The 9,880-nt window shown below is 43.0% G+C and overlaps 1 long non-coding RNA gene across 1 annotated transcript; it reads right to left on the minus strand.

Moving 5' to 3' along the window:
• Positions 1-773: 773 nt before the first annotated feature.
• On the minus strand, positions 774-2,700 carry LOC127301618 (uncharacterized). The gene is made up of 4 exons (XR_011746048.1): positions 2,550-2,700; positions 1,535-1,601; positions 871-943; positions 774-811 (listed from the first exon to the last, which is right to left on the minus strand). It is a non-coding gene; the product is annotated as an uncharacterized lncRNA (long non-coding RNA).
• Between the last annotated feature and the right edge of the window lie 7,180 nt (positions 2,701-9,880).

Here is a 9,880-nt window from a genome sequence, read left to right on the forward strand (position 1 = left end):
TAGTCGAACCCTGTCGTCAAATCGTCAATTGATGGATTCCCGATGGATTGCAATCTCTTCTCTTTTTAATCGGACATAGATGTCCAGTGCTGCTGCGAAGGACCTGTTTGACCTTTTTGTTTTACGTATGTTGAAATTTAGTTTTGTAGCCTCTTTGATCCTGTTTGTTGTATGAATGTTGAAGAAACTTATTTGTGGAGTTCTATTTTACAGCCTCTGGTGAAAGGTTGTTTTTTGGTTTCGCGGTTGCGCTGTAAAATAGAGCCTCTGGCGAAGCTCGCGTCGCCGCCGCGCGCTATATCTGGATCGAGTGCGCTGCAAACAACTTTTACAGCACCAAATTTTAGAGCCTCTGTTGGAGATGCTCTCTGGGAGAGCTGATTTTCGGGAGCACTTCCTATAAATAGAAAAAATGCCTCTAAAAATACTATTTTTAGAGGCACTTCTATGAATACCTCTATATATTTTTAGAGGCACTTTGGCATAGTGCGGTAGTGCCTCTAAATATCTTTAGACGCACTTTGCCATAGTGCCTCTAAATATATTTAGACGCACATTGCCATAGTGCCTCTAAATATAGCATATGTTTTTTAGCCGCACTTTAAAAATGGCTATAGCCAATTATAATGGCAGTTATGCATTTTAGTAGTACATTTACATCCTACGCAGTAGCAATTCACACAGTAAGTGTAACAGCAATTGACATAAGATATTCAAACTAAGAATTGTAACTGCATTTTCACATAAGTTGTTCATACAAGTATTCAGCACCATCAATAAAGATCCATCAATGAGTCCGTAAGCTTCAGGGCTTTGAGAGCTAACACTCCTTGACTAGACCTAGATGGGTCATACACGATGCACACGCACCTTTGAGAGCTAACACTCCTTGACTAGACCTAGATGGGTCATACACGATGCACACGCACCTCCGGATGTTTTCCTGTGAGATGTAAATGTTATACCAACATGGAAAATAAAAGACCACATATATATAAAAAAGCATGATGATCTTGGAACCTAGTCAAACACAAGTATAAACCTGATACTGGAGAATTGTTCATGTGAAAACTCAGATTTCACAAGCATGAAGCTCACACTAAAATTCAAGCACGTGAACTTGTTTAACCATACAATTGCATTGGTTTTCGTTCTTGTGAAGTATTTGGAACTTGAAAACAAATCCTGATATCTGTTAAAAATTTAGAGCCTACTTAAAATTCAATTAAACCTGAAACCCAAACTTCATACTTGTAAAAAGTTACTTACACAGTTTACTTTTTTTTCACAGGACATGATTATCAGATTACTTGTGAAAAGTTACAGTGTTTACTTTTTTGTCAAAGCACATGATTATCAGATTATACCACTGATGTGGGCATGGTGGAAATTAACTTGGAATAGTGTGCTGATTAGAAGGTGGCATTCTGCTAAAGAATCAGGGCTGGGGAGGTTAGTCCAATATTTGGGAACACTAAAATGCAGCTATCTTCCTCAACAGCAAAAAAATGCAGCTTGTTTCTTTTTGCCTTACCTGATAGTTCATGAATGTTTTAATCAGCTCGACAGTTTGAAAAGAACCAAGCAAGCAAGACTGGTACCTGTAAGCATAGGTACAAGCAAAAGCAGTATAAATGTATGCACATCAGCTTATTACATTGATGTATTAAATCAATGTAACGGAGTATAACATGAATAGCAGTAGAAGGCTAGAAGCCGCAGCATAACGGCAACACAATAGGAAACCTCGAAAATGTTGGTTAGGCAATAGCAGCATCATACTCGTGTAGACCAAGATGAAATATGGGTTGACAAGCACCATGACTCACAAACTCTTAATCATATCAGTGTTTTCAACAAGACTTGTAATCTGTAACCATGGGAACTATTATATCAAACCGCTTGAATTACACTCGGATTTCCCTAGTAAACATCCAGGAGTCTAGGATCAAATTAACAGAAGTATGAGCTTGGATGTTGGTCCCCATAACAAACAAATCTAGCAACCTCCCATATACTAGTGTTTCAGAAAGATGAATAAATGAAATCGTCAATTTGAAAAGAAAAATCTAGTTAAGAACTTTGAAATCTAATGTATGCCCAACACTATTTCGTTCTCAATACCAACAGCAGTACCATACTGCATTAGTAAGTGCTATCGCAATTATGTTTGGCTGCAATATTTCCCGCAATTATGTTTGGCTGCAATATTTCCCGCAATTATGTTTGGTTGCATCCTACAGGCCTACAATGCCATCAATATACAGAAAAACAACAACACACATCATACAGATTGTCAATTAAAAACAATGCGAAAAAACAACAACACACATCATACAGATTGTCAATTAAAAACAATGAAACCATCGCATTCAGCAAGTATGTCAGTGCACTATACTCAACAGTTGTTCAGCCATGCAAGATGAAGGAACATAAATAAATGAAAATATGTGAATTTGTCAATACCCACGACAAATATCAACATGACACTAACTATTCCATAATGAACTGAATATGATTATGAATTCGGATGGAATAGCTACACATACCATCAAACAGTGTTATTGTCAACATTAACCTCCCTCAGGCACCTCATCATTACAAGCTGATAGTTTGCACCATCTGCATCTGCTTCCTCGTCATCCTCTCTTGTCGGTAGTGATAAAGGTAGGTTTTACTTTCCTATAAAAACAGCTAAATCACAAATATCCTGGAAGTAACACTGCCAACAATGACAAAAACTCAAAGGGAAAGGGAAACAGTTGGTCACTTCCAGAACACTACCAACATCCAAACCAAGCAGTTGACCTGTAGTAGTACAGAGAGGAATGAATTACAGAGACTAGAATCACTTAAGAATACAGTGAATATGTTTGAGAAACTACATGTTTCTTTCTTGTTTTACAGTGTAAACAAAAGAACAACAGTAGTTTACTGTAGATATATTTGAGAATCATGGAACAAGTTCTTCCACTCTAGATATCTTCCCAGACTTTAGGAAAGAAAATAAATGAGGAATAAGTTATGAGATAGATTGGTTTCATAAGGGTGAATAATGCCGCTGACAGTTTGCTACAAAGCGAGCCATTCACTCACAACTTAAACTTGGAGATAAGCAACATGCAACGGTGATCCCAGCCCTTAAAACACATTCCAACCTAGCTATTTCCGCAAATCAGTAGTTTACTGTATAAGCTAAATGGGGCAAAGAACATCATGTAACACACACACAACATTAATTTAGCAAAGCTTGTAGCATAATTTCAGTTTCATTAAAGGTGCTAAGTACCACAGTCAGGAAATAGAGTAGGATCTACCATACAGCAAGGCAACATTCCATATACAGTATTGATGGCAGATTGCCGTTAAACAATATTCCTTTGTTGCATTATTGACAATGGAGTGTAGATATGCAATAGAATGAACTAAGATACATCAGATAAATTGTATGGTATGGTAATTAACAAGCGGGAAATCACAATGTAAATGAATTATTGCATGCAAAAACCATATTTTAAGTTGGTGGCAGCTAAAAAATACTTATAGGCATAGGTTGCTCACCCATTCAAGCCTCCGAACAGTGTACTCTGTTAAACAAAATTGTGAGGCAAAGAAGCTCTACAATGTTTATCGCTATGTTGTGTGCAACAGGGAGGAGTCTCTCCTTCACTGTTTCTGGAAAAAACGTGGGAGTTAGTCAGTGATCTGACTAAATCACAGTTTCGCCAACATCACAGAGCCTTGTCAAACTAGCTGCTAGGTTGGTCCACCAGCATGGGCAAAAGTAAGCTGGCGCTGACGCTTATGACTACAAACAAATATGCTATGTCTAGTTTACCACCCAGGACAATTAATTTGGGCCAGAGGGAGAACGTTTATGTACCATAGCCATTCCCAATCAAACTATTCTGCAGGAACAGATACATGAATTTGTCTCTTACCTCATACCTGTGCCACACTAAGAAAATATCTACACAGATATCACAATTCTTCAGAATACAGGATCCTGGTGAACCGAAAAAGAGAATAATATTATGAAAGCCAACTTCCCATTTTAATCCATCAGCCATCAGCTGAACTACTAAATGAAAGAAGACTTGCTAATGGTTACAAGAAGGTCACCATTGTGAACATCATATGGGCCTGCTTGACCTTGTCTAAGCACTTTGCCTGTATCCTCATTACATCTACCTGCACGGACATAATGAAGTCCAAGAAGATTTAGTAATACAAAAACAGCAGCCTGTAGGTACCAGCAATGTCAACAATTTGAAACCTACCAGGCACAATATCAAGGCTGACTGTTTTTGTTTGTGGCACAACTTTCTTTCTCTATCACGACTTGCAGAAATCCTAGCAAAATAAAACACTTCAATTGCCAGCTCATAACAAGTAATCTGAAAAATAGGCATTGCACAAAACAGATGAGCATAACTACAAATCTGAAGTCCATATCATATTTTCCACATAAGAGCTATAAAAGTGTATACATCTCAAATTCTCAATCTTATCTGGCATCAAGACAACTGGCCTAAGATCCGGTCAGTAAATACCCATATCCCAAGTCAAAGGACCATTCCTTAGTGGCGGGATATACACAGTCCTACACTAACAGTATTCTGAACACTTGGATGCAAATTGTCCATGCCTAATAGGCATTTTGACAAGGACGCGACTAGATAGCATCCGGATGCCCATCCGTCCATCCCAGCACTCGGTCGAAAAAGGAAACTGCCAGCCCCACCGCGTAACTATTTCGGGAAGCGAGAGACATCCTCACGCGGGAAGAGATAGCTCAACCTAATCTTGCGCGGGAAATGACTACCACCGCACCCACTTCTCCTTCGCCATCCCTCGTCCCAGCTAGTCAGCTACTTGCTCTGCAAGTGGACGTGGATCCCAGAGTTTGACTGAACTGCAACTTCTGTAGATCCCGAAAAAAAAGCTCGTTTTTTGAAGGAAACCTCTCATCTCCTCCCCTCACTTTCTCCAGCAACCCTGCCCCCAAATCTAGGTTGCTATGATGTAGATGCCTTGAGGAACAACAAATTATCATGTACGAAAACCTAGAAAAAACATTTCAGGGAAGATACTGGACTTTTTTTTAACCAGGAAAGACTCTATGGCCAAATTAAGGTTTGCTCTGCCAGCCATCAGAGTTCTTCCACATGGTAAAACCACTAGTATTGAATAATTTGCTCAACAGAAACTGAGTTATCTTAGCCTAACATACGTGGGAAAACAAAAGCCTCAACATTGCATACAAAAAAGTAGGATTCAGTATACTACTTTAGGGCATCTGGTTGTAACTCAAAAAGTAAACCAACTTGAAAAAATAAAAAAATAATCTCAATGAAACCAGTATACAACATACCTATCTTTCTTACAACATGACAATGAAATTAAAACAAGTAGTTGATGGAGAAGATGTGGGCAGCAACTTGCTAATGTTTTTCAGTACCCAACTTAAGCATGATAAGCAAAAACTAAACAATGCTCGGTACATAACTTAGTTATATGCAATAACATACTTTTCCATATTCATTGCTAGAGGTATGAAAAATAATTCTAATGAACATTTTCATGTTTCAGATGTCAGAACATGGTTGGCGAATCCCGAGAGCCAATGTTAATTGACCGAGGAGCAGTGGATGGTGGTTAGTGGCAGAGGGGACGCAACACCATGGACAACCACACGCTGCAGTCAACCAAAGCAATCCCACAACTAAATTGCCTACAAAATCAACAACATGCCCTAACTTGGAAGAAGGAAATGCTGACGGAGCTGGCATGCACAAGAAAGTTGCATCCGGTCTAGAGGAACCGTTTCTCGGGATGCGGTTCGACACTATTGAAAGTGAAGAGCCCATTATAATGTGTAGGCTGCAAAGGTAGGATTCTCCATCAAGTCACATACATAAAAAAGAAAAGCTCATACATATAAATTCGAGAAGCAACAGTTTGTGCAACAAGTTCCGCAGACCAAAGGCAGGAAGAAATTCAGCAAGATACGATGTGACTGTTTTGGAAAATGTTAGCCCTGTTAGCTAGGTGACAACAATGGAGAAGAAGAAATCCAACTTACTTAAAACAACAATCAACTTATTTATGTTGCGTAAATTGAAAAAGTTAAGAAACGAAGGTACCCTGTAAAAACCTGCCTAGAAGTTTTATGAAGCTAGTTTGCAAGTTATTGTGGTTTAGACACCAACTTAGTAATACGTGGTTAACCAACTTTGCGGAACCAAAATGCTGGGACTGCTTAATGTTAAAGTAGTAAGGAAAATCAACTTAATTACTTTGACTATCCAACTTTAGTATGAAGACAAATCCAATTTACTTAAACCAGTAATCAAACTTATTTATGTTGCTTAATGGGAAAAAATAAGAAAGCAAGGAAGATTGTAAATACCTATCGAGATATTTTTCAAGCTAATTTGCAAGTTATTGTGGTTTAGAGACCAACTTAGTAAATTTTGGTGAAGCAACTTTAGGATACCCAAAAGAGATGGGACTACCAAATGAAAACAACTTAGTTACTTTCTTTATGCAACTTTAGTATGAAGGCATGTCAACTTACTTAAACCCAAAAATGTTGAAACATAACTAGAATTCTAGCTTGACTGTAAAAACATAACTACAAAATCTTGGAAGCTATTATGGGAGTTAGGTTGGTTTAGAGACCAAGTTAGTAAAATGAGGTTAAGCAACTTCGGCGTAACAAAAAAATGCTGGGACTATAAACCAAGTTAAAGATGGGACTACTAGATGAAAACAAACTTAATCACTTTCACCATCCAACTCTAGTACGAATTCAAATTTAACTTACTCAAAACCAGTAACTTATTTATGTTGATTACTTTCACCATCCAACTCTAGTATGAATTCAAACTTAACTTACTTAAAACCAGCAACTTATTTATGTTGCTTAACGGAGAAAGAAAACCTAGCTATATTGCATAAACATAGCTAGAATTTTCTGAAGATAGTATGCAAGCTAGGTTCGTTTAGATACCAACTTAGTAAAAAAATGAGTTTAAGTAACTTAGTTTCAAGAAAAAATTGAAGTTGTTTGGAAGAATCAACTTAGGTCATGACAGTATGTAACTTAGCTGTTATTTAAAAAGCAACTTACATCATGATAGGAAACAACCAATAACCATAACTACAATGACCTTAGTTAGGCTAATCAACTTAGTTCTATGCTGAAAGCAACATAACTACAATGACAAGACAACTTAATTGGGAAAACAGGCAGTGAATCAAAGAAAAATAATTTCGCGCTGCAAAATCAGAATCCAACTTAGGCTAATCTGGCTAATCAACTTATTTCTATGCTGAAAGCAACTCAACTATGGTGACAAGACAACTTATAAATAACACTATATAATGATATATTTCTCCCTCAGCACATAACAACACAGTAATAGTAAGAATTACAATAGCTGCAGAATGACTAACAATACAAAAAAGAGTGAAAGAGCAAGAATAAAACAACTTGGTTAGATGTTCCGACAACACCAAATGCGCACCTGCACTTATACAAATACGCCTGGCGTTAAAGCAGGTCGCAACTCCATGATAGGGCAGTAGATCAAGCCAGGGGAGGCAGGTTCGGATTGCTTCATCACACAAGCATTAGGCACATTTATTTCTCTGCATCGAAAAATCTTCATGGTTATGCATCTCCCTGGTTTAACCATCCCAAGATGGCCAGAACACATAACAACACTAACCCTATGAAGTATCACTAAATCATCTAAACCAAGTGTGCCGTTTTCGTAGATCAATGACACTAGCACAACAACTCAACAAGGTGCTAAATGTTAGGCATCCAGACTATCAGGCCCTGGAAATAATTCAACGAACACCTAGTGCACGCCCAAATATATTGCAATACACAACCAAATTACTCTCTAGAGACATGGCAGAAGGTCTTCTGGCGAGTGCAAACTCTTTAGAGACTTGATGTGCCAGCCTGAATGGGTGTTGTTGGTGACCAAGGTGTCGTCTCGGCAACCTACAGACGTTAGGCACTGAGGCCACTGCCAGTCCAGGCCAACATCAGCACCACACCGCTATACAACCAAGGCAGCGCAGGCAACCAGGGGAGGCCGAGGCAGAATGGTCGATCTGGGGCTCGAGGTTGAAGGAGAGATCTTCGGGGTGGAGTAGTAGGAGCACCAGAGGTCGAGTTCTACGGAGAGGAGCTCGAGGGCGTCGAGGATGCGGCCGGATGCGCTGGTGCGGGGACCAATGGAGGCACCTCGAACTGATGCGGGCAGCAACGCGGGGCGGGCCTAGCAGGTGTGGTGCTAGGCCATCGGCATGGAACTGGTGGAGGCACCTCTGTCAAGGCGACGCAGGTGAGTGGCGGACGCCAGAGCCGCGGGGCTAGGGTTAGCCATGGCGTCGCGCTTGGGGGCAGAGCGGGCATGGCGCTGGTGGCGATTCGGTGGGGGCGGGGGGTGCCGCGCCGGCGTACGACAGAGGCAGGAGCTGGCGGCGGCACCCGGATCAGGGGCTGGCGGCAGCGGGATCGTGGGGAAGAAAATGGGGACATTAACACTTTAACAGCCTGTTTGGTTGGAGGGAATTGGGCATAGGGAATGGGAGTTTGGTTGGAGGGAATTGGGCATCTCCAACGGTGAGAACCAAACCGCGCCCGCGCGTCCGGATGGGTCGAGCCGGACAAAAACGCGGCCCAGCGTGCGGATCCATCCCTAAAACGGATGGCCGCGGCGTCCGGGACGACCTAAACCCGGCCCAAATCTGGGACAAGTTTGCATGGCCGCAGACGCCGAATGCTGGTCGCTCGCGTCCACCCTTTGTTCGCCCCTGGCCCGCCTGTCTGTCTCCCAAAACAGAAACACTCCACTCCAGTCCCAAAACCTAGAGATGGCCGACCTGCCGACTGCCGCCAGCACCGCCACCATCGGAGACGAGGCACAGCTCGCGGACGTTGCCGCTCCTCTCGTGTCGGAGGCTCCTGAACTGGACGCTCCGGTGGTCGTGGAGCCCGGGCAGGCGACGAAGAAGGCGAAGCTCGACCTCACCGCGGAGCAGAGGAAGATCGAGAGCAAGAAGCGGGGCGACCGCCGCAGGGCGCTCGAGCAACGGAAGAGGGATGTCGCTGCCGCGGAGGAGCGGCAGCGGGCGACGGAGCAGCTCCTCCAACTCAAGACGGAGGCGAAGGCGAAGGCGAACGTCATGCAAGAGCATGCCATGCTCTTTTACGGCCACGCAGCGCTCGCTCAGCACTTGATCCTCCCGGGCGCCGGCACGGCCTCGGGGAGGAGCTCGGCCTCGTCCGTCACCCGGCCCCTTCCTCCAAGGTCGACATCCCTGCCGACTGCCCCGTTTGGGTACACGCCCGTCCCGCAGGAATTGGGGGTGCAGTCGGCGCGGTACGCGTACCCGTCACGGGATGGGTCACCGGAGGTGGGCGAGTCCTTCACGGGGCCGTCTCCTTCGTCCATTGACCTGAACCGTGCGCCGGCGAACTCCAAAGGCCCCAAGCACATGGGATCAGCAACGATGGCCGGAGCACGCAACCTGCTCGACGATTTGTCGGCCGAGCGCGCGCCACCTCCGATGCAGGCCCCTTCGTCCTACACGCAGGCAATGCTGACCACCATGCCCTATGCTTCAACCGAGCAGGCTCCCCAGCCACCTCCCATTGACACACAGCATGACAGCAGTGCCTGTCCCGGCAGCATTAACATCGACGACGAGCCGTTGTTCGGTCAGGAGCTCACGCAAGCCGCAGCTGCACAAGCTGGAGGTCGCCGTGTAAGCAAAAGAACCACCAACTACACGGAGAAGGAGGACAAGGTGCTCGTCGATGGATGGTTGACCATCGGGCAAGATGCATTGACGG

The sequence above is a fragment of the Lolium perenne genome, chromosome 5 (assembly GCF_019359855.2).
Source record: "Lolium perenne isolate Kyuss_39 chromosome 5, Kyuss_2.0, whole genome shotgun sequence".
Classification (NCBI taxonomy): Eukaryota; Viridiplantae; Streptophyta; class Magnoliopsida; order Poales; family Poaceae; genus Lolium; species Lolium perenne.